The sequence below is a fragment of the Macaca nemestrina genome, chromosome 6 (genome assembly GCF_043159975.1).
Source record: "Macaca nemestrina isolate mMacNem1 chromosome 6, mMacNem.hap1, whole genome shotgun sequence".
NCBI lineage: Eukaryota > Metazoa > Chordata > Mammalia > Primates > Cercopithecidae > Macaca > Macaca nemestrina.
This window is the reverse complement of record NC_092130.1, coordinates 891180-916705: the sequence shown is the minus strand read 5'-3', so window position 1 is coordinate 916705 and position 25526 is coordinate 891180. Positions and strand designations below refer to the sequence as shown.

The following is a 25526-nucleotide window of genomic DNA, read 5'->3' as shown; positions in this document are numbered from 1 at the left end:
TTATTAGAAACATTTTAAATAATTGTCAGTAATAATCTTCATTAATCATAAAAATGGAAACACATCTATTAATCTTTCGAAGCACAGTTCTCTGATCTTTTGCCAGGTGTATGATTCACTCTTTTCTGCCTTATTTTGTGACAGAATGTGGTCTGTATGGGCCCCCACTCAGTATCAACACAGGACGCCTTCCAAAACAATGCAAGAATGTAGGTTCAAGACTGTTTAACGCCCCAGCAAGCACTCATTAGTGGCATTCAAGGCAAGTTTTTTAAAAAAGCGGGGGCGGGCACAGGCTGCTGGGGGTTAATAACCTGGTACTGTGCCTGCCACCGCCCAGTTGTCACTGGTTTGTGGCAATCACAGCTGCATTGTGTCACACCACTGATTAATTCCCAGGAACTGCTAAGGGCTGACCTTTTCGGATGACTGACCTGACTAAATAAATCAAACCCATTTGAGGTCATGTCTGTGGGCACAGCAAGCTGACTTGCTTGCATTCTGCCATGCCTTCTCGAGTGGGTGAAAAACAATTGGAATTTCAGTGAGGAACTGGATGTAATATATGCAGTGGCTCAGATCTACTCAGCTGCAACCCAGGTGAGGAGAATATTCCGAGTAAAAAAACCATGATTTGTCGTTTTCTGGGCTTTGGCGCTATATAGAATACCACAGGCAGTTTGTCCCAGGGTAGAGATCAGGGATGGCTGGCCTGAGGGATACAGAGACCCCAGACTCATCTCCCTCCCTCAGCCCAGGGCAGTAGCTCTCCCTTCAGTCCTTGATGTCCTCAGACTTTATTACCAGCTCAAATGCCACTCTCCTCGAAACCGCAGTTCAAATGCCACTCTCCTCGAAACCGCAGTTCAAATGCCACTCTCCTCGAAACCGCAGTTCAAATGCCACTCTCCTCGAAACCGCAGTTCAAATGCCACTCTCCTCGGAACCGCAGTTCAAATGCCACTCTCCTCGGAACCGCAGTTCAAATGCCACTCTCCTCGGAACCGCAGTTCAAATGCCACTCTCCTCGAAACCGCAGTACGGTGTCAGCGTGAGTTTTCGTTGCCCTGTATTGGAATTCACTGTGGCATGGCTGTCCCTGGCTTTCCTCCTTTTCCTATTTCTCAGTCCCACAGCAGTGTCTTGAGAGGACTTGGGTGGATGTGCAGCAGCTGCAGGGATGAAGTAGACGGGAGCAGCCACGGAAGAAACTCCGGTTTCAGTGACGCACTGTGAGGAGGTCCTCCCAGGGAGGCTGTGGAATCAAAACGTTAAAATGGGGTAGGAAAAAAAGGAGCTACAAGATGAAGATTTTGCCTACCACATTTTGAGAAAATTTGAACAGATAAGTGATACAGTGAATGAGGCAGGACTTTCGGCGAAAATCTGAGTAAATTGTAGATTCCAGTAAACGAAATCCCTAGAGAAGAGATGCAGCCAAGAGAATGTTAGAAACTTGGTTGCAAATTGTACAAGTTTGAACTGAGAGGGCCAAGTTTGTGGGTTAAGGGAAAATAGAAAAATAGGCATCCCAAGAAGGATACATTGTTTTCCTGTTGAAGAAGTAAGGAAGTACAATTGGAAAAGTAAGTATGGGAAAGAGTGAGTTTAGGCCTACACGGAGATGCCGCAGCACACTGGTTATTTGCCCTGGGTTCAAATGCCAACTGTACAGCAATGCTGTGTGCCCACAGGCAAATTCTTAACCTCTCTGTGCCTAAGTTTCCCCATCTGCCGCGTGGAAGATTTAGAATGGCCACCTCATGGTATTATGAAAATTGGAAGAGTTGTCAGGAATGGTGTGTGGCACATAGTACTGTTATTATATTGTTTTATTATATAACATAATTTATATTATTATATTATGTATTATATATAAATATATAAATTATATAAATAAAATATAACATAATTTATATTATATATTATCTATAACAATTTATATTATTACATTATAATATAAATTATATGTTATATATAAAAATAATAAAATTTGAAATAGCTAGTGTCATTTATTTGGAATAAAAGAGGAAACTTTATGGATAACCTGATCAAATCCTCTGTAATTCCACAGATGAGGAAACACAGTGTCATTATATGATTTTATTAATCATTCCAGACTCATTTTATTCTTTGGGTCATCCTTAAATGGCTTTCATTTACTTAAACCTTGTCTGCCAGTATGATTCTTGAATGCAAGAACTTGTGTCTTAACTGTGTGCTCCTAACAGTGTTAGGCACACCTAGCAGAACTTAAATACTGGCTAGATTTTTTTAAATACAAAATTTCAGATTTATCCCAGTGGCAACCGTTTACACATTAACAATGATTAGGGTTTTTTGTTTGTTTTTTAAAATACCAGTTTGCTTCGAGTTTTTTTAAACTATAATGCCAGTTTAAAAGATCCAGATGGCCCTGGCGGAAGAGTCTGGATGAGTAAGTGTTAGCAGAGGGTGAGAAGGCCTCCGGAGGAATTGTGGCCGGGCAGAGAGAGAGAGACGGTGAAGAAAGCCTCGGTGCTTTGGAAGGAGGCCCCGCGAGGCCCTGGAGCCCAGCCCAAGGTCCTGGCTGCCGAAGGCTTGGAGGAGCCTTCTCCAGGAGGTGCCGCTTATCCTTGCCTCTAGCTAAGGTCAGAGGAACAGCCCGAACAGGAGGAAGGCAGGGAAGAGTGCAGCGCTTCATGATAACATCGGTGTGTGAGCAGTTTCACACACTAACAGATTTTCTGTTGAGGGATGGGGTGTAGGATGGGAAAAAGAAGAATAACAGGAAAAAACCAAGCCCAAGGTCCTGATTCTGAGGGATGGACAGACCTGGCCTCTGTGGGGCAGGCAGTGGGCTTTGATGGAAAGGAAGAGTCTGGTGGGCGGGTGGAGAAGGGTGGGGGCAGGTGGAGGAGGGTGGGGGTCAGAGTGTGGCCTGAATCTGGTCTCATGAAACTTCTGTGAGTGTGAGTGTGTACACTGGTGAATTTAGTCTCATGAAACTTCTGTGAGTGTGAGTGTGTACACTGGTGAATTTAGTCTCGTGAAACTTCTGTGTGTGTGAGTGTGTACACTGGTGAATTTAGTCTCGTGAAACTTCTGTGTGTGTGAGTGTGTACACTGGTGAATTTAGTCTCGTGAAACTTCTGTGTGTGTGTGTGTACACTGGTGAATTTAGTCTCGTGAAACTTCTGTGTGTGTGAGTGTGTACACTGGTGAATTTAGTCTCATGAAACTTCTGTGAGTGTGAGTGTGTACACTGGTGAATTTGGTCTCGTGAAACTTCTGTGTGTGTGTGTGTACACTGGTGAATTTGGTCTCGTGAAACTTCTGTGTGTGTGTGTGTGTACACTGGTGAATTTGGTCTCGTGAAACTTCTGTGAGTGTGTGTGAGTGTGTACACTGGTGAATTTGGTCTCATGAAACTTCTGTGTGTGTGAGTGTGTACACTGGCTGATGGTCCTCCTGACCTGTAATCATGTTCCACAACGCCTGAAAGCCCCTGATATGATCATGAAACTTGCAGGGTGTTCTTTGTGAGAATTATGTTGGGTCAACAGCCAGGTGTTAGTTTCAGACTCAGAGGCAGGGAAAATCACTCTTCTGGAACCACCCTACCTTTTCATTGAGTCTATAGTCCCAGCAGGTGGGTTAATGGAGAATAGAAAAATAGGCATCCCAAGAAGGATACATTGTTTCCCGTTAAAGAAGTAAGGAAGTACAATTGGAAAAGTAAGTATGAGAAAGAGTGAGTGTAGGCCTACACAGATATGCCAGGGCACACTGGTTATCTGCCTTGGGTTCAAATGCCAAGGAAATGGCAATGCTTCATTTAATTTGGGTTTCCCAGTTTTAGTTGGTTGTCATCACTTTCTAAAAGCACACACTAGACACATTGTTGCGTGGAGTCTTAGGCGATAAGTGATGATGTGGGGCAGGAGGCACTGTCCAAATGGCCTTGTGAGTTTTTCATTTCTTCCTTTAAAGGGAAGGTTTTTCGACTTTGAAATCCTTGGAGATTACTTGACAGAAGTCCTCAGAGCCATGCCAGGGCTTTGAAATATTTATAACTTCCCTCATGTGCTGAATATATGATGCTCTTACTTAGGAAGAGGAAGAAAACATGTTTACAGTTTCACTTTGAGCTTTAAAAAATTCTTGTAACAATTAGCTCTAGATTCAGAAATTATAAATAAAACTGTTTTATTGTCCAATTTACTGAAACATTGTGTCCTGTAATGTTTTAGTCTTTATTGGTCCAGGGATTTAATTTTAATCTTGCATTTTTTTGTAGAAAACAGCTTATGAATCTTAACTCTAAATATTTATTGTTCTGTACCAATTGTACTGATCTCTAATGTTGGAGATTTGCATTCATTCATGGATGAAATGGATTTGCCATTCTTTATTAGTGGACAATAATGATTGGCCATAGAATTGGGCATAAGTGCAGGCTTTAAAGGCAGAGAAACCTACATTTGAAATTAACCCTGATACACAGGAACACTATGACTTTGAAAGGCATCTAAACACTTGGAGCCTCAATGTCCTTAGCTGTAAAATGGGAATAATGAGAGTATCTAATTTACAGAGCTGTTGTGAGGCCTATATAAAGATTTGTGTGGCTGAGATAGTGCTAGTCGTATCCACCAAATGCAATCTCAGTTTCCCCTTCATGAATATAACACACATTTTCCACCAGTTTGAGTCCATGTGACGGCTCTAGCCAATAAGCCACCATACAGATACATGTTCTAGGTGATGTAATTACAAGATAAAGGAGTGTTGTCCTATCCACAAAGGACTTTATGTGAGCAAGCGATCAGCCTTTATTTGTAAAGCCACTGAGGTTTGTTTTTTTTTGTTTTGTTTTGTTTTGTTTTGCTACGGGAGCATTGTGCAGCCTACTCTAATACATTTGACATATGATAAACAATTGATAAATTTTGGTATTTAAGTCTGGGCGCAGTGGCTCGTACCTGTAATCCCAGCACTTTAGGAGGCTGAGGCGGGCAGATCACCTGAGGTTGGGTGTTTGAGACCAGCCTGACCAACGTGGTGAAACCCCATCTCTACTAAAAATACAAAAAATGAGCCAGGCAAGGTGGCGGGTGCCTGTAATCCCAGCTACTCGGGAAGCCGAGGCAGGAGAATTGCTTGAACCCAGGAGGCAGAGGTTGTAGTGAACCGAGATCGTGCCACTGCACTCCAGCCTGGGGGACACAGCAAGACTCCGTCTAAAAAAAAAAAAAAAAAAGAGAAACTGGTATTTAAGGTGTCTGTGAACCAATGTGGAATGATGCCTTGAATATACATTATTAAGAGAGAGAAGCAAGACAGAACAGAATATATAGTGTGCCACATTTTGTGTACGAAAGAAAGATAAATTAAAATGTATATATGTACTTGCTCACTTTTGCAAAAGAAAACACAGGAGAGGGAAAACCAGAGAGAATCCACGTGATGACCTGTCCTCGTAGGGAGACTGGGGCAGGGCGGAGGGGATGTGCACGGGAGTGAGTCTTCTCCGATCAAACGTTTTTACACAATGTTGATTTTTGAACCATTTATTCCCTATATATTCAGAAATAAAAGTAATTTATAAAGCAAAATGCCTTAAAATTGGACCTTAAGAGAAATAAATTACTGACTCTATATAAAATTGATCCACACCAACAATAAACGAAAAGGTTAATGTGGGTAACTTGAACATACTACTCGGACTATATCTGTATATCAATATTATTAGGAACTAGGAATTTTTCAGTATAAGATGAAAAAGATAAAATTTTAGAATTTAAACACTGTTATGTTAAATTTCAATAGCAATACAAACTCATACTATTTCATTATATATGTATTTTTATTATATATATATTCATTACATATGTAAAGTATCCTAGTTGTGTTCCTGAAAAAGCGTACAAACAATGACAACCTAGTGGTAACGAACATAACTAACCCTCATATCTTGCATTTCCTGCTGTAATAAATGGTACAGGCAAGAATAATCAATGGATACTGAAACCATTACATAAAAGTGGCAGGGCAATAGAATATTCCTACAGGGGCAAAGTACACCCCAGAAATCATTCAGTAATTTAAAAGGGAAAAAAATGCTGGATCCAATTTATACCCACCCAGCGCATCCATCTGACCCTGCCTGCCCCTGGGGACCCACTCGTCGTGATCCTAGGTGAAGCAGCCCCAGCGATGGCCATAAAGTTCCAGCTTCCACCTTGTCACCTTACCTCCTGTAATGACAGGCCCCACTGTCTTTGGCAAGGCCGTGTCATTACACCTGCCAGGACAGGAGCTGCAGCAACTCCTGTGCCCAGGTCCAGCAGGACCCATGGGCGAACTGGCTTTCCCCGGGGCTGTGTGGAGGCACCTAGTAACACAGTCCTGAAATACAAGTGCTTTAATACCACGCGAGCTTTGTCTTGCAGGACTCCTCCGAGATGCAGTGGAGCTACACAGTACCTCCAAAGGTGTCTCACACAGCCAAGCAGTCAGCTGTGCTGTTTATCAAGTGGCGGCCAATTCAGCAGTGGACCATCTTGTATTTTCCCCTGCAATTCATTTTTCCCCTCTTTCTTTCTTAGCATTGCACCCCCACCCTGCAAAGCAATAATAGCATATAAACCTTGCCTCAGTTGATGTTCCCAGGCAAAGGTACTTTTTCATGGACATATAATAATTTCTCAACCAGGTCATCCCCCTGAGCATCACTGGTAGTGCAAAAACCCAATGTGAGGACCTCTTCATGGAATACCTATAAAATATTCTTCATAGCCAAAAAGAAAGAAGAAAGAGAGAAAGAAAGAAAGAAAGAAAGAAAGAAAGAAAGAAAGAAAGAAAGAAAGAGAGAAAAGAAAAGAGTTTATTCAAACCTAAAACCTAACTTCCATTATAAGTGCTTAAAGGTAAAAGATAAAGGACACCATCAGAACCAGGGATGTGTCACCTTCTTTAAGACAGCTGGTCCAAATTCCTCAAGTCAATGTCGTAAATCAAAACCAAACAGAAGTTAAGGTGGGGAGATTTTCCAGTTTAGCCTCCAGATGGAATCCACAAGCCTTGATTAGATCTCAGGGGAAACTGCATAAAAACCTTTAAGGGACAATTTCAAAAATAGTAAAATGACTTGGATATTAGTTGTGATAGTAGAATCATTGTTAAATTTCCTAGGTATGATGGTGGTATTGTGGTTATACAGGAGATTTTCTTTATTCTTAGGAGATTCATATTGAAGCACTTAGGAATCATGATGTCATACTGACAACTTATTTTCAAAAATGGTGTGTATCATGTGTTTGTGGGGAGACAGAGAGAGGAGAAAAACCAAATACGGTAAAACATTAACAACCATTGAATCTAGATGAAAAGCATTTGTGGTTTCTTTTGACACTTTTAAGTGTTGAAAATTTTCATAATAGAAAGTAGACAGATAAATATCAGTAAAAACCAGATAAAATTTAGGATACATATGTATTTGAAGAACTTTTTAAAGCCATGTTTTCTTTTCCTCAACCAGTTTCAAATAAGCAGCCAATACTTTATCAGGAACTAATTCATCCATCTCAAAATGGATATTCACACCCAAATTGCTGTGCTTTCAAAAGCTTTTTAACCTCTTGTTTGTTGCTAGCAGTTTCCCAGTGCAAAGAATTTGATGTCATTTCTGCACACCCAAATTCCTGTTGGCAGGATAATCAGCAAGTAATACAGAGAGCTGCTTCCTTCAACAGCTGCATTCAGCACAAAACCGAGGGCCAATGCTGTGGAGAAATAATCCTTCAGAGGTAAGGCATCAAGTAAAGGCATCAGTGATCTTTTCCATGCATTCCAAATACTGTATTGATCCAAATTGGAGCAGCATCATTCTCTACAAATGTACTGGCAACAGACAGCCACAAATGAACTATTTAATATGGCAAAAAGCACAGTTATCTGAGGCTCCTATTATTAGCACCAGTTCTCGACTCACTGGGAAAACTCTTCTTCCACTTGTTAATGCGACAGTTTTATTTGTTTGGACACAGCTTTCCATCATCGTTCTTCCCACCCTGAACTTCCCTTTACCCCCTAGATGTCTCCAGACGGAGGTGTTTCCAGCTGGCCGCAGTTCAGCGGATCTCCAGTCCGTCTGCCCGTGAGAGTCCCAGGAAAGCTGCCATCTCCAGCGTGTCCCTGGTAACTAAGCCGCCCGGGCTTTGCTCTGGACTCCTACGGAGCCCCTGCAGGTAAGGTCTTCCCTGCTCCATGCGGGAGGGGCCCCTCTCATACTGCAGAATGCTCGAAGTCCACAAGTGTTCATTCTTCCCGTCCTTACTAGTAGAACTAACGCAGTTAACGCTGAGCTCATGGTAGGCAACCTCAAAATCTCAGTGGCTTATCAAAAAAGTCATTTATTTTTCTTGCAGGCCGGTGGAGGCAGCTCTGCTTCAAGCTATGAGCTGAGTCAGGGCTGCTTTACTTGTCTCTCATCCTCTGGACCAGTGACCACCTGGGGTGGCAACAGGGCCAGTGGATGAGCAGAGACACAAGGGGCCTTGTAAGGCCTCAACTCAGAACTAACAAACTCGCTTCTGACCACATTCCATTGGCCAAAGCCCTGCATGAGCTGTAGAAAAGTATTCTCCACTTTGGTGAACATTACTAAGAGAAAAGAGGGAAGGAAGAATTGCAGGCAAGTGATACCATGTACCCCAGACTCCTATGCAGCTTGGTGTGTACTTGCACCTAAGTTCTGGCCTGTAGGACATGAGGGGAAGTGAGGGGTACAACTCCCGGCCCTGCCTTTCCCTGTCCATCTGCTGGGGACATGGTACGACTGCAGCAGCTGCCTGGCCCAGACAGAGATGGCACAGCTATCCTGCTGATCCCACCTCTAGACTGCCACGTGTACCTCACCTATACTGCTTGGGTTTTGCATCTCAGCTATGGCATCTTAAAACCCAAACTAGCACACCATTCATTCATTCATTCATTCCCCCATTCAACAAGTATGTACTGAGTGTCTTCGTGCCAGGCACTAGGTTTTGGAGAGATGACAGTGAACAAAAACAAACTTGACTGTTCTGTATCTTGGCTGTGGCGGTGGTTACACAAGCCTACACATGTGATAAAACTGCATAGAACTAAATACACACACGGAGAGGAATGCCAGTCAAACTGGGAATTAAAGAATCAAAAAGTCACTGGTGACTCAACATGGCAGCAGTCCAGCTTCAACCATACAGATGACAGCAGTGTGCTGAAGTATGGCAAAGCAATGATTTAAAAGAAATTGAGGCAGAGCTTCCAGGCAGGCATGCTCACCTTGGACTTTGAAGCAAGACAGACATAAAGGTCTTTGTTCTTTAAGTAGAGTGTCCATATAATTTATCATCCAAACTGAGACACCTGTGAAAATAGTGACACTGGAACAACTTGTGTGACTGATCAGCTGGTCACTCTGTCTTTAAGTCATTGTCTTGTTGAGTCTGTTATCAGAGCCCATGGAGTGCCATGCATGGACAGCTTATTTAGGCACAACAGAGAAAAATTAAAGGGAAGGAGGAGTGAGGAAGAGTGGAAAGGATAAAGAAATAGTGAGCATTGGCAGGAAACAATGCAAGGAGAAAAGCAAACAGGAATCGGATTTTCTACTAATTTGCTGTGTGTTCCTATATCGGTTTATAAATTAGTGTCTATATTTATGACTGATTGGAAGAACCAACTTTTTAGATCCTCTCATCCAACAAAGCTGCATATTTCTTTATCGAGATGGAGTTGAGAAAGCTTTAAAACAGGCCAAAGCAACATGAGGACATGTGTCATGAGAAGAGAAATGGTCTTCCATAAATTGAGTGCTGGGGAAGGCTTGGTGTAGGTAATGTAGAGGTTCTCAAACTGTGGAGAAGCTCAAAGTGTGTTCCTTTGAGCTTTGGTCTTCTTAGGCAACTGGCTAAGCCGCTATACAAAAAGACACCAAACACACTGGCTTCAACAAGACCAGGCCTCTGTTTCTCTTTCGGGTGACAGCGAAGCAAGGACTAAGCTTTCTTTTCAAAGTCATCACCTGAAAGTTGCCCCATCACTTCTGCTCACATCCCATTGGCCAGAGCCTTGAAAGGAAGCTGGGCCCATGCCCTGCCAAACCTCTGGTGGTAAGGCTTTGATTACTAAATGGAAGAAAGGGACACAGCATGTTTTGGAGTTGATACCTAGCTCTTTGGAGGTGACTCAGATCACTTGGGAGAGTCTGTAAGGCCCAGTGAGCAACACCCCAATCCTCCAGGCTCTATGTGAGAAGCTCCACCTTCATCTATTTGATGGTTCTATGTTGCGGGAAGTCAGGCCCCGAATGGAGGGACCAGCTGGAGCCGTGGCAGAGGAACATAAACTGTGAAGATTTCATTTTAATATGGACATTTATCAGTTCCTAAATAATACTTTCATAATTTCTTATTCTTGTCTTTAATCTCTTAATCTTGTTATCTTTGTAAGCTGAGGATGTGTGTCACCTCACGACCACTACGATAATTGTGTTACCTGTACAAATTGTAAAATGTGTGTGTTTGAACAATATGAAATCAGTGCACCTTGAAAAACAACAGAGTAACAGCGATTTTTAGGGAACAAGGGAAGACAAGCATAAGGTCTGTCTGCCTGCAGGGTCAGGCAAAAAGAGTCATGTTTTTCCTCTTGCAGAGAGCCTATAAACGCATGTGCAAGTAGGAAAGATATCACTAAATTCTTTTCCTAGCAAGGAATATTGATATTAATACTCTGGGAAAGGAATTCATTCCTGGGGGGAGGTCTATAAATGGCCACTCTGGAAATGTCTGTCCTATGCAGTTAAGGACTGAGATATGCCCTGGTCTCCTGCAGTACCCTTATGCTTACTAGGGTTGGGAAACTCTGCCCTGGTAAATTTGTGGTCAGACCGGTTCTCTGCTCTTGTACCCTGTTTTCTGTTAAGATGTTTATCAAGACAATATGTGAACTGCTGAACATAGACCCTCATCAGGAGTTCTGCTTTTTGCCCTTTGTCCTGTTTCCTCAGAAGCATGTGATCTTTGTTCTGCCTTTTTCCCTTTGAAGCATGTGATCTTTGTGACCTACTCCCTATTCATACACCCACTCCCCTCTTGAAATCCTTAATAAAAACCTGCTGGTTTTAAGGCTCAGGTGGGCATCACGGTCCTACCGATATGTGATGTCACCCCTGGTGGTCCAGCTGTAAAATTCCTCTCTCTGTACTCTTTATTTCTCAGCTGGCCGACACTTATGGAAAATAAAAAGAACCTACATTGAAATATTGGGGGTGGGTTCCCCGATATCTGGCCCCCATCAGGTTCCCCTGATAGTTCTATCTAAATTTTTATCTGAAAAATAAGTTCCTCTGCTTTAAAAAAGAAACTCTGAAGACCATTTTACAGAAGATTGGTTTACCAAGGTGGAAAGAGAAGCTCATCAGTGATGTGACTTAGCCAAAAGCACTGGTTATACCTCTATATCTTGTTGCTGACACTGAAAGCCCTGGCCAGTGTTTGTGCCCCAAGGAAAGCCTGGGGAGGGGGTGGGTGATATTGTTAGGAGCCAGGCCCCAGCTCCTCATACACACAGCTCATTTGCTGTTCCTCCCAACCCCCACCTTTGTACTTCTTCCACACACATACCACAGAAAATAAGAATCTCAAGGTTGGAAAATCCCATTTTGCTTCAAGTCAAGTCACTGGGTTGTCCCCATGAAATGTCTCCACAATGGGTGTGCTAGATCTTTACTCTCTGTGACACTGCCAAGACCCCCTCACCCTGCCAGAGCCCTCTGAAATGTACTCAAGAGTGGAGGGGCTGGAAGAGGGTCCTGGTATTCAGCCTCCCCTTCTGACACAAGAATTATCGTGGAACAACTTGTGTGACCTATCAACTGTTCTCTCCATCTTTAAGCCATTATCTTGTTGACTCTGTTATTGCAGTTTGGGGAGGTCTCATGGCTTCCCGGATCCTATTTCCTGAGCTTCCCTGAAGCCAAGTTCTGGCCACTGGTATGTGATGCAAGCACAGTGCCTCCTCCTGCTCCTCCAGGAAGCTTCTGCTGATTGAATGCAGGCCAGATGGCGGGATCTGGGGCAGCCTTCTTGGACCACCGGAAGGAAGGGGCACAAGAGGGGAGTGGGTAACAAGATAATAGGAGCCCCTTTCCTGATGACTACAGGGCCATCGAGGCAGCCCTGGGCCTCCATTTCAGACTTCCATCTTGTCGAAGCCACCACCATTGGGGTCTCAGTCAGTCATCATTCCAATTTACTTGGGTGGCTGGGTGAGGGCGGAACACCACCTTCCAGCTGTCTGAGATTAAGCAGAACAGCAGCTAAAGCAGTAACAGCAGGTCTCCTTCAGTGGTTTGCCACAGGGAAGTGTGTAGAGGTAGCTGGGCCTTTAAGTAGCTTGCCATAGGGAAGAGGGTCCAGCATGAACTGAACTCAACTTCCATTTGTGTAGCGGTAGCGGGGCCTCAAATGGCCTGCCATAGGGAAGAGGGTCCTTCCGTGGCTTGCCACAGGGAAGTGTGTAGAGGCGGCTGGGCCCTTAAGTAGCCTGCCATAGGGAAGAGGCTCCTTCTCCACAAAAGGAGACGAGGGCGGGTCACGTGATTAGGCGGCCTGGGTTTGCTGACGGGCGTCACCGGCAGCCTCCTACCCTCGCCTTCATGTGCCCGCTGGAGCAAACAGTTCTTTTGACAGCCTTGAGCTTTCCGGGGCAGGAACTTACTGGGGCTGCCGTCACCCTAGAAACACGGCTCTGGGCTGTGGAAACGGTGCTGCTGCGGAAGCCTCTTATCGCGGGTGGACGAGGTCGTTCTGCGCCCCGCGTTCTTCTGCGGTTCCCACAGCCCGCTCCCACTTCCACCTCGGGGATCTCTGCGGGGAGGCCTCAGGTCAGCTCGGCCCTCGGGATGGCGGGAGAGCAGATCCCACCCAGGGCCTCTGAGCTCGCAGCCCCGGCACGTCCCGCCCTCTCCTCCGCTTGCGGGAGCCAGGGCGGCTCGGGGAGAAATCTTCTGGACACGGGGCCGGGAGAAGAGGAGCCGTGGGCGCCGTCACCTAGCTTCCCGGTGTCAGTCCTGTGTTTTTTTTGTTTGTTTTTCTGAGACGGGGTTTCGCTCTTTCTGCCCAGGCTGAAGTGCAACGGCGCCATCTCGGCTCGCTGCGACCGCGGCCTCCCGGGTTCAAGCGATGCTCCTGCCTCGGTCCGTGGTGTTTCTGTAAATTAGAACGGGCCTGTTCGTCACAGCCCGGGCGGCTCTCGGAGCAGCGCACAGGTGCCCCGCAGGGGGCGCGGCTTCCCGGACGCACCTCGCAGCGCCGCGCGCGGGCTTTCGGGCCGGGCCGCCAGGGGGCGGGGCATCCATGGGGGCGGGGCATCCAGGGGCCGGTTATCCAGGGGGCGGGGCCGCCCGGGGGCAGCGACGCCGAACTGCGCACGCCCTTGGGGTTCTGGCTACGGGTACCCGGACCTGCCCAACAGCTCTTCTCCATTCGCGACCTCCAAACCCCTACCCGGTGCCCAGGGCGCTTTCCTCCTCTCTCTCAGGCACGTCCTTGACCTCAGTTGCCACGTGCACAAGCTGGTGCCTTCCAGATCGGTCTTTCTCCACCGGAGTCTCCACCTGCAACTTTTCCTTTTCGTCCTTTGCTGGGCTAACCCCTACCCGGCCTCAGCCCTCAGCTGCCGGCTCTAACTGTGCCCCTTTGTCTTTCCCAGAACCCCAGGACCAGACAGGCTCTGCTCCCTGGGTTCCTCTCTCCTTGCTTCCCTCCTCTTCCCTCCCCTCCCCGGGGCTTCCCCATCAGTGTGGATTCCCTGACCTCACAAGGACCTGACGGTCTATGTTGGATGGAAGCAGCAAAACGGACCCTCTCACTCTTGCCTTCTCCCCAGCACCAAGGAGAGGCTCAGTAAATCCGGCTAGATAAGCAAAGTAGAAACTTGAGTGGATGGAGGAAAGAGGACGGGAGGGCGGCAGCAGGAGAAAAGTGGGGCCCACAAGGTCAGCTACTGGTCCATGAAGTTTGACGGTGAAGGACGCAGAGGAATCGAGGAACCGTGAGATAGCACCGCAGAGTGAAGGGAAGCCTGACAACACCGGGGCCAAGCCCAGCAAGTTTGAAAGTGGAAGCTAAGGAGCCCTACGGAACAAAGTTGGCGAAGGCGGTGAGGGCCGTAGAGTTGAAGGATGGGTGCTGAATCACAAAAGGCAGCGAGAAAGAAAGTAAAAGGAAGGAGGCATCTGCAGGTCTCAGTGTTGTACCTGCCCTGAACCTGTTGTCAATACGTGATTGAAGGGGAGAGGAAGAAATTGTTGTTGCTCATCTCAGGCGGCCTCAGTCTTGGGCCAGTACCAGGTTAGGTCTTCTGAGAAATGGATATTGGGAGTCAAGGGCCTGTGAAGAAATATGCTTGTTTATATATTAGTTAGGATCAACTAAATACCATAAGCAGAGCCCACATGCAAAGGCTCCACAGTATAACCTCTACCTTACTGAAATCTAATTCTTGCTCACTTGACAGTCCAGGATGAGTGTTCAGGTCAGCGGGTGGTTCCTTTCTTTTTGGTCATTCGGGCACTGCTTTGGTTTGAATGTCTGTCGCCTCCAAAACTCATCCTGAAACTTAATTGCCAATGTGGCAGTATTGAGAAATGGGCTTTTAAGAGACGATCACTGGGTCACGAGGGCTCTGTCCTCATGAATGGACTCATTATTCAGGCGTTAATGGATTAATGGATTATCACAGGAGTGGGACTGGTGGTTTCTTAAGAAGAGGAAGAGACCTGAGCTAGCACGCTGAGCCCCCTCACCATATGATGCCCTATACCACCCCGAGACCGCAGAGAGTCCCCACCAGCAAGAAGGTATCAGCAGATGGGACCCCTTGACCTTGGACTTGACAGCCTCTAGAGCTGTAAGAAATAAATTCTTTTTATTTATAAACTGTCCAGTTTCAGGTATTCTGTTATAAGCAACAGAAAACAAAGCAAGATAGGCACCTAGGCTTTGCCATCCCCTAATGTCCTAAGAAAGGGGAAAGAAAATGGAGGAGCATGAAGAGGACATTCCCATGGACCTAGCATGGCAGTAACAGATAGTTCTGCTCACCTTCCTTTGGAGAGACAGTCACACAGCCTCACCCAACTGCAAAGAAGGCTGGAAAGTGTAGTCTACTTATGTGCGCACAGATAGGGAAATACAGAGACTAGCAGGTAGTTAGTGTGTCTTCACCACTGTGGTAGACAGAATAATGGCCCCCAAAAGATGTCTACATCCTACTCCCTGGACCCTGCGAATATGTATTACATGGCAGACGGAACTTTATGGAGGTTCAGGATCTTGGAATGTTATTCTGGATTATCCCAGAGAGCCCAATGTAATTACAAGGGTCCTCGTAGGTGAACGAAGGAGGCAGGAGAGTCAGTTTCAGGGTGATGCAGTATGAGAAAGGCTTGACCACCCACTGCTGGCTTTGAAGATGCGGGTGGGAGGATAAGCCAAGGGATGTAGGCAGTCTGTAGAAAAGACAAGGAAGGGGTTTGCTTCTAGAACCTCCATAAAAACACAACTCCTAGGCCAGGTGTGGTGGCTCACGCCTGTAATTCCAGCACTTTGGGAGGCTGAGGTGGACAGATCACCTGAGGTCAGGAGTTCAAGACCAGCCTGGCCAATGCGGTGAAACCCTGTCTCAACTAAAAATACAAAAATTAGCTGGGCATGGTGGTGCACGCCTGTAATCCCAGCTACTCAGGAGGCTGAGGCAGGAGAATCGCCTGAACCTGGGAGGCAGAGGTTGCAGTGAGCTGAGATCACACCATTGCACTCCAGCCTGGGTGACAGAGCAAAACCTCATCTCAAAGCAAAAAACAAAAAACATAACTCTTGCTGGTTCCTTGATTTCAGCCCAGTGAGATTCATTTCTAGTTTATTTTTTTCTTTGAGACAGTCTTGTTCTGTCACCCAGGCTGGAGTGCAGTGGCATAATCATGGCTCACTGTAGCCTCAACCTTCCTGGGCTCAAGTGATCCTTCCACCTCAGCCTCCCAGGTAGCTGGGACTACAGGCGTGCACCACCATGCCCGGCTAATTTTTGGATTTTTTGTAGAGATGGGGTTTCACTATGTTGCCCAGGCTGGTCTGAAACTCCTGTGCCCAGGCAATCCTCCTGCCTTGGACTCCCAAAGTTCTGAGATTACAGGCATGAGCCACTGCACCTGGGCTTCCATTTCTGATTTCCAAAACTCTAGGATAATAAATTTACATTGTCTTAAGCCACCAAATTGTAGTAATCTGTTACAGCAGCAATAAGAAATGAATACAGTCATGCTTGATAATTCCTTTATCAAAAGCTACCTATTGGTGTTAGGAAGTCTTGTTTTAAATTTGAAGACAGTGTTTTCACTTTCTATCTTGTGCACTGACTACCTCATGACCCCTTAGGTACCAGTCAGGACTGGCAGACTTTAATGTGGAGAACTTCTGAAACAGCAGTTCTCAAAATGTTATCTGCATCACCCAGGAACTTGTAACCATGCAAATTATCAGCCACCCAGACTTACTGGATCATAAACTGTGGGGCCCAGCAGCCTGTGTTTTAACAAGCCTTTCAGGTGATTCTGACACTTGCTTAAGTTTGAGAACCGCTGTTCTAGGAGCTGGTCCTGCAGGGAAAGGGTGGCCTCTCAGTACAGGTTCCAGTGTGGCTGGGGGTGGGGGTTAAGGTGAGGGTTTGGTTGTTGTGTCTGGCAATCAGCCAGGCTCCAAAGGGGCTGTTTACAAGGCTGCACTTTCCATGTTCTGGTCAGCAGTCTCATGGTTCATTCCATGTTACGAATGGACTGTCACCCCAAAATTAATGTTGAAATCTATTTCCCGGTGTGATAGTATTTAGAGGTGGGGCCTTTGGGAGGTAATTAGATCATGAGAGTGGAGCCCTCATGAATGGAATGACTGCCTAAGAGAACAGAGATGGCTCACGCCTGTAATCCCAGCACTTTGGGAGGCTGAGGCAGGCAGATCATGAGATCAGATCGAGACCATCCTGGCTAACATGGTGAAACCCGTCTCCACTAAAAATACAAAAAATTAACCGGGCGTCACAGTGGGTGCCTGTAGTCCCAGCTACTTGGGAGGCTGAGGCAGGAGAATGGTGTGAACCCGGGAGGCGGAGCTTTCAGTGAGCCGAGATCACGCTACTGCACTCCAGTCTGGGCGACAGAGTGAGACTCCGTCTCAAAAAAAAAAAAAAAAAAAAAAAGAGTTAGCTTGCTGATTTTCTGCCATGTGAGGATACAGTAAGAAGGCAGCCATCTGTACCTTCTAAGAGGACCCTCACCATAACCTGACCATGCTGGCACCACAGTCTCAGACTTCTAACCCCCAGAACTGAGAAATAAATTTCTCCACAGCTCTATGACATGGTGTGTTTTTTTTTTTTTTTTTGAGATAGAGTCTCGCTCTGTTGCCCAGGCTGGAGTGCAGTGGCGCGATCTTGGCTCACTGCAACCTCTGCCTCCCGGGTTCAAGCGATTCTCCTGCCTCAGCCTCCTGAGTAGCTGCGATTACAGGTGCCCACCAGCACACCTGGCTTTGTATTTTTAGTAGAGACGGGGTTTCACCATGTTGGTCAATCTGGTTTTGAACTCCTGACCTTGTGATCCACCTGCCTAGGTTTCCCAAAGTACTGGGATTACAGGCATGAGCCACTGCACCCGGCTGGCATGATATCTGTTATAGCAACCCAAGCTAAGACGCTCCATGTTATGGACTGAATGCTTGTGTGCCCCCAAAGTTTCTATGTTGAGATTCTAACCCCATTGTGATGGTAATAGGAAGTGGGAACTTTGGGAGATAATTAGGCCATGATAGTAGAGCCCTCTTGAGTGGGATTAGTGGCTGTCTTAGTCCATTTTGTGCTGCTGTAACAGAATACCTGAGACTGGGTAATTTATAAAGAACAGATATTTGTTCTCTCACAGCTGTTGCATTGGGGGTTGATGGATGGACTTATTTATGTATTGACTGACTGACTGATTGATGGTGCCTTGTTCTGTTGCCTAGGCTGGAGTATAGTGGCAGGATCATAGATCACTGCAGCCTCAAACTCCTGGGCTCAAGCAATCCTCCCACCTCCGCCTCCATGTAGCTGGTGGGGATCAGGTTTCTAACACGTGAATCTTGGGAGACACATCCAGACCCTCGCAGTGGCCTTATACAAAGAGACACAAGAGCTTGCCCTCTGCCATGTGCGTATACCACAAGAAGACTGGCATCAGCATGGCCGGGCACGGTGGCTCAAGCCTGTAATCCCAGCACTTTGGGAGGCCGAGGCGGGCGGATCACAAGGTCAGGAGATCGAGACCACAGTGAAACCCCGTCTCTACTAAAAATACAAAAAATTAGCCGGGCGCGGTGGCGGCGCCTGTAGTCCCAGCTACTCAGGAGGCTGAGGCAGGAGAATGGCGGGAACCCGGGAGGCGGAGCTTGCAGTGAGCCGAGATCGCGCCACTGCACTCCAGCCTGGGCAACAGCGTGAGACTCCGTCTCAAAAAAAAAAAAAAAAAAAAAGAAGACTGGCATCAGCAAACCAGAAAGCAGGTGGACTGTCAGCAGACACCAAATGCTCCTGCACCTTGATCGTGGACTTGCCAGCCTTCAGAACAGTAAGAAAGAAATGTGTGTTTAAGCCGCCCAGTCTATGGTAATTTGTTTTAGCAGCCCACTAAGAGACCCCAAGATATTTTAAAACTCATCAGCACCTGCTTTCTGCATCTGGACCCTGATCTTCTGGTGGGTTTACCAGTTACTTGTAGAGTGTCCCGGTGATAGTTTTAGGTGTCAACTTGACAGGATTGAGGGATGCCTAGATGGCTGAGGAAGCACTCTTTCTGGGAAGGACCATGTTTTTGGAGGAGACTATTGTATGGGTGAATTTCAGAGGAAACATTCAGGTCATGGCAGTGGCATTACAAAAACACACACAAAAGCTTGCGCTCTCTCTCTGCCATGTGAGACTACCACACACAGACTGCCATCTGCAAACCAGAAGCAGGTGGGCTCTCCTAAGACACCAGATCTGCCTGCACCTTGATCTTGGACTTGCCAGCCTTGAGAACTCTAAGAAAGAATTGGTAGCATGGTCTAAGTTGGCAGGCCTGAGAAATAAGGAAGCACATGGTGGAAGTAAGTTCAAGGATAAAGACTTGAGAATGCCTACTCAGTGGACAGAGTCGGGAAGATCAACCCTCAATGTAGGCAGGTACTATCCAATCACCTACGGGCCCAGATGGAACACAAAGGGGGAAGAAGGGTGAATTCTTTCAGAGCTGTGACATCCTTCTCCTCATGCCCTTGTACCACAGAACTCCAGCTTCTTTGGCCTTTGGACTCTGACACTTGCACCAGTGGCCCTCTGGGGCTTGCAAGCCTTTAGCCTTGAACTTAGTTATACCATGTGCTTCCTTGTTTCTCAGGCCTTCCAACTTGGATCGGGCCATGCCACCAGCTTCTCTGATTCTCCAGCTTGCAGATGGCATATTGTGAGGCGTCTCAGCCACCATAATTGTATGAGCCAATTCCCATAAATCCCCACTCATCCATCTCTCTCTTTCTCTCCTGTTAGTTCTGTCTCTCTGGAGAAACTTTACTAATACAGCTGTTAATATTTACAGCTGCTTCATGGAGGACATTCGTTCTCAACCCCATCACACACAGGTAAGACCTAAAGCATAAATGGTATCCCTGGTATCTCCAAACAGCGTTTCTTCATGGAGAATGGGATTTGCCCTGCTCTTTTGGTGGCAGAGTGTGGTCGCCAAAACTGCTCTGCAGGCAGACCGCCCCGGGTCTGGGTCTGACCCTGACATTTGATAACTATGACTTTGGTCTTAAGCAATTTTCTTCCTCTGTGGATTGATATTTGGATATCAATGTGGATAATAATTTCTCACCAAGGTAACTGTTGTGAGGTAAAATGAGTTAACATAAGTAAAACCTAGCACATGCAAACCATCCGAAATGGTTAATACTTATTATTAGCATTTGAAAAAATAAATGTTTTTGACAATAAATTTCTTGTACAGTTGTCCTCAGCCAGTTTCAACTGAGCCGATCATTTATGTGACACTTTCATTACCAAATTGATGTTCTGACCCCAATTTCAAGTGCAGTATGAAACTTTGAAATTCTAAAAAAAAAAAAAAATTAAGGTTCTTTGGCTCTTGCAGCCTGTATTAATTTCCTACGGCAGCCGTAACAAAGTAGTCACATACCACATAACATTTCAGTCAGCAGTGGGCTGCGTTTTTGACAGTAGTCCATACAATTATAACACCATTATTTTTTACTGTACCTTTTCTATGTTTAGACACACAACTACTTATTGTTACAGTTGCCTACAGTATTCAGGGCACAGTCACATGCTGTACTGGTTTGCAGCCTCACAGCAGTAGGCCATGCCAGGCAGCCTAGCTGTGTATCAGGCTCTCCTAACTAGGTTTGTGCACTCTATGATGTTCACACAATGGCCTAATGATGCATTTCTCAGAACGTATCCACGTTGTCAAGTGACCTATGACTATTCATTCTACAAACTGAGAAGCTTAAGTAACAGAAATTTATTTTCTCACAGACTTGGCAGACAGAAGCCTGAAATCAAGTTGTTAGCAGGGCCGTCGCCCTCTGAAGGCTCTAGAGGCAAATCTTTTCTTGCCTCTTGCAGCTTCTGGTGGCTCCCAGCAATCCCTGACATTCTTTTCCTTGTAGTAACACAACTCCAATCCCTACCTCAGTCTTTACACGGTGTAAACCCCTGTGTCTCTAAATCTCTCACTCTGCATAAGGACAAGTCTTTGCATTCAGGGCCCCTCAAATCCAGTGTGACCTTAATTTGATTACCTTTGTAAAGATGCAATTTCCAAATGAGGTCACATTCGTATGTACTGGGGGTTAGGACTTGAACATATATTTTTAGGGGGCACAAGTGAACCCACATCAGAGGTCAAGCCACAAAGCAGCCTACATGGCGAAACCCGTTTTTTCATGAACATGTAAACTGAAGTAAGGGCCACGCTGCCTTGGAAAGCATTCTGTGTTGTCATTCCAGAGCCACGGGGGCTGGATGGTGACAACAGAGGTGGGCTGCAGACCTATGGGCTACTCTTTGCAGAGGCAATGAGTAGGGACTGCCACAGCATTCAATTAATTTCCTGTAAGAATACATTTTATTCAAGTTGATAAAAAAGCTATACTTATTAACATTGCATAGCATTCCTGTGCTATCAAATGAGAATCTCCAGAAATGAATCTGAATAGCTATAAAACCTACATTTTTCTGCAGATACATGTGTGGCCACCTGAGAGCCAGGTCCTTCAGTGTCCACAGACATAGCCCTGCCACCTACCACCTGCTTCCCAGAGCAGATGAAGCTTCTGCCAACTCAGGCTTATCCCAGTCTCTATTTCAGGCCATCGACTGGATGAAGAATTAATTTAACAAGCATGAAACAGCTTGCAAAACATTGGTGAGTGGCTGAGGGCCACGAAACGAGACCCCCGTGTGGCCCGTCTTTGAAGATGAATCCAACAGCAGTGACTCTCCCTGTGTCCTCCCCCATCTTGTTTTCTGCTTTTCCAAACAATGGCTTATTCGCTGCATGTGACATCATCACTGGCACTATGTTGATCTATCAAATTTCCTGTTTTGTGGGTTTGTTTTGGATTAAAGGTCTACTGATCTGAGCTTTGAGCTGTAAGGCTTGACTGTGAGCACAAACTGAAGAGTGTGGTACCTCACACCGCGTAGGAAGCTGAATGACAGGTGTTGGCAGTGAGGGGTGGGGAAAGCTGTCAGGTAGCAAACAGCTGTTTTTTAGGCTAACCGTTGAAGGGAAGCTCCTAATCACTGAGTTAACTTTTAGCAGAGATTAACTCAGTCCATCTATTGGGATGTGAAGGATTTTAGCATACAGGTATGTTAATTCAGAGGCTCTGGAATGCATAACAATTTCCCCCATTGAAATTTATGATAATTAAGTGTTCAACTTACTGGAATTTTCCCCACAAGACTCTTCTGGGATGAATTTGCCTTGGGGAGAAGACTCCATAATTGAAAATCTGCATCCAGGCCTTCAAGAAGCAGCATAATTCCAACAGTCTGTTTTTCAGTTTCTGTCAAATGTCTGGCTTCTCTCGAAGGGATGTTTGGGATGGTGCTCATGAGTAGGGACGGCCACTCTCCTCTGAGCCTCCACCCTCCTGAACCTCCACCCCTGAGCCTCCACCCTCCTGAACCTCCACCACCCTCTGAGCCTCCACCCCCCTGAGTCTCCACCCCCCTGAACCTCCATCCCCCTGAGCCTCCACCCCCTGAACCTCCACCCCCCTGAACCTCCACCCTCCTGAGCCTCTACCCTCCTGAACCTCCACCCCCCTGAGCCTCCACCCTCCTGAGCCTCCACCCCCGAGTCTCCACCCTCCTGAACCTCCACCCCCCTGAGCCTCCACCCTCCTGAACTTCCTGTTTCAGCTGATGCACCTTCAAGCACAAGGTCCTGTTCCTGGGCTCTGTTAAAGCTTCCCTCAAGAAAAAAACCTTACATTTGCCAATGAACTTGATGTAAAGTTGTGAAGAATATTTACTCTCCTTTAAACATTTATTGAAGCTAGGAATAAACTTAACTGGACCTATGTATAGAAAATCTTAAATTTCTACTAAGAGGTAAAAAAAAGAATTCTCTTCCCTTCCTTAACAATTCAGCTCCCATTACACAAAAACAAACAAGATGGGATTCTGTTGTGAGGGGACAGAGCTTCAGTGTCCCGAAGCTAGGTGTTGGAGCCCAAGCAGGGTGAGGACAGAGTCAAGGAGGCCCATGTGGTGGTGGGGCATGGCCTGGCATAGGTCTCAGTGCCCAAGCAAGGTGAAGAGGGGACCATGCAGGGAGTGAGGGTGTCACTGCCAAGCGAAGTGAGTAGGGCCCGTAATTTTGAAAAGTCATGAAAGCTGAGGAAGGGCTGAGGCACTATTCTAGATTGAAGGAGACTAAAAAGACGCAAACACTAACAATGCACAATTCTAAACTGAAATCTTTGCTCTAAAGGACATTAGGACAATGAAAGAAACTTGGATGGGGTCTGAGCATTAGGTAGTAGTAATGCATTGATGTTGATTCCCTAATCTTCATGGTTGTATGCTGATGATGCAGAAGGTTCTTGTAGGAAATACACCTTCAAAAGTATTCTGAGGTGATGGGGCATCATATCAGCGGCTTATTTTCAAATGGTTCAGGAAGAAAAAACTTTTATACTACTTTGGCAAGGTTAGATTGTTTCAAAATACAATTTTTTAAAAAGCAGCATTTGTCAACCATCAGTTGGTAAAAGGTGAAAAATGTTGATAATACCTAGTGTTTGTGAAGGTGTGGAGAAACAAAGTTTCATGCACTATTGTCAAAAGTATAAATTGTTACAATATTTTTGGAGAGCAATTTTCCAATATCTAGCAAAAATTTAAAAGCAAATCTTAACTCAGCAATTTTGCCTTTAGAAATGTATTTGTAGAATAACATACAGGATAGAAAAATGTATTTTATTGCAACACTGTTGATACTAACAAAAACTGAAAACCACTAAAACATTTATCATTAGGGGGTTAAGTAAAGTATGATATAACTATACAATGAGTTTACTAGGAAACCCTTAGAAAGAATGCAGAAAGATGTTGACTTTTACAGAAAGGTGAGCTACTGTCTAAACGCAAATGTGCCAATATCATGTATATATAGTAAGCTTCCTTTTGTTAAAAATCAAAAGCATATGTTTAGAAGCAAAAGCACTCATGTAAAGGCCTGGTATAGAGCAGTGGCTAAAAACAGTGCAAGGTACTGCCTCAACTTCCTCTCACATGCTGCCCTGGTGATACTGTGCTGGTTCAGGAACCATGACAGCCTGTTTGTATGAATTCCTTAAAGTGTGAAGGCACAAATTACTTAGTTTCTTTCATAACAGTCACCTAATCCCTTAGTTTAAAATGGTTGTGTTCATGGAATACTATGCAGCCATAAAAAAAGGATATCACATCCTTTGTAGAAACATGAGTGGAGCTGGAGGCCATTATCCTAACAGAACTAATGCAGCAACAGAAAACCAAATACTGCATGTTCTCACTTACAAGTGGGAGCTAAACAATGAGAACACATGGACACAAAGAGGGGAACAACAGACACGGGGGCCTGCTTGAGGGTGGAGGGCAGGAGAAGGAAGAGAATCAGAAAAAATACCTATTGGGTACTGTGCTTATTACCTGGGTGATGAAACAGTCAACACCAAACCCCTGTGATGCACAGTTTACCTATGTAACAAACCTGCACATGTACTCCTGAACCTAAAATAAAAGTTACAATAAATAAAAAGTAAAATGGTTGTGTACTGACAAGAAATAAATGTTCCAGACCTGGTTGGCTCCTACCCCCCTTAAGAACTCCCAGCACCAAGGACAGCTTCACAGTGAATTTGTTTTTTCTCTGCCCCATTCACCATTTTCCTTCTGATAAGATTTTGAATCCCTGGTTAATTAATGAAGAACTAACCTTACAATGGGTATATGCTTGTGGTCCCTTTGCACCAGCCCCAGCCCACCTAAAATACTACAGCTGTGGGACTGCCTAAAGAATGTCAGGAAGGCAAGAGAGGTGAGCCGAGGGTCCCCAGGTGGAGGCCTCCACAGTAAGTGCCACAAGGTCACTGGGTCATCAAGGGCATGTTCTGTGAAGATGTTCTAGCCATGGTGTTTGTCCACTGTCCCGTGTGCCTGACTGTTTAGACACAGTGGACAGTGGTCTTAGCCAACGCCTAGTGTGTTCAGGGGCAGATCCCTGGCTTCTCCTAAATGCACTGGCTATGAAAAGGGGCAGTCAGCTTCAGAGGGAGTTGAGGAGCTGGGGATTGGGAAGGCTTTGAAGATGCCCCTCAAAGCCCCACTGGATGTCAATCAGCCGGTTTCCAGACAAGATAAACTAGATAACTTGCAGGATTCTAGGTGTGGGTAGATATGAGAATGGAATTGGGAAATGTAACTCTTCCCATAGAAGTAGCTAAAACGGCCGGGCACGGTGGCTCATGCCTGTAATCTCAGCACTTTGGGAGGCCCAGGTGGGTGGATCATAAGGTCAGGAGTTCTATAACAGCCTGGCCAACACGGTGAAACCCATCTCTACTAAAAATACAAAAATTAGCCAGGCGTGGTGGCGGGCTCCTGTAATCCCAGCTACTCAGGAGGCTGAGGCAGGAGAATCGCTTGAACCCAGGAGGCGGAGGTTGCAGTGAGCCAAGATCGCGCCACTGCACTCCAGCCTGGGCGACAGAGCAAGAATCTGCTTCAAAAAAAAAAAAAGTAGCTAAAACAATTTGTGTGTGTGTGTTGGGGTGGGGGAGGAAGGTGTGAAGATCACAGGAATAATAAAAATGTTAGTATAGTATTGCTATCACAGTATTTCTGTT

At 45.7% G+C, this 25526-nt stretch overlaps 1 long non-coding RNA gene across 6 annotated transcripts; it reads left to right on the top strand.

Annotated features, from left to right (window-relative positions):
• The first annotated feature begins 429 nt into the window (after positions 1–429).
• LOC105483976 (uncharacterized) lies at positions 430–21767 on the top strand. 6 transcript variants are annotated; one of them, XR_011624397.1, is made up of 7 exons: positions 430–600; positions 7696–7790; positions 8078–8231; positions 14776–15241; positions 18090–18691; positions 19651–19742; positions 21494–21767. It is a non-coding gene; the product is annotated as an uncharacterized lncRNA (long non-coding RNA). The 6 variants fall into 6 exon arrangements; XR_011624393.1 differs by having other exon boundaries at positions 431–600; positions 7696–8231; XR_011624395.1 differs by lacking the exon at positions 430–600 and adding an exon at positions 2039–2630 and having other exon boundaries at positions 7696–8231.
• Positions 21768–25526: the final 3759 nt, after the last annotated feature.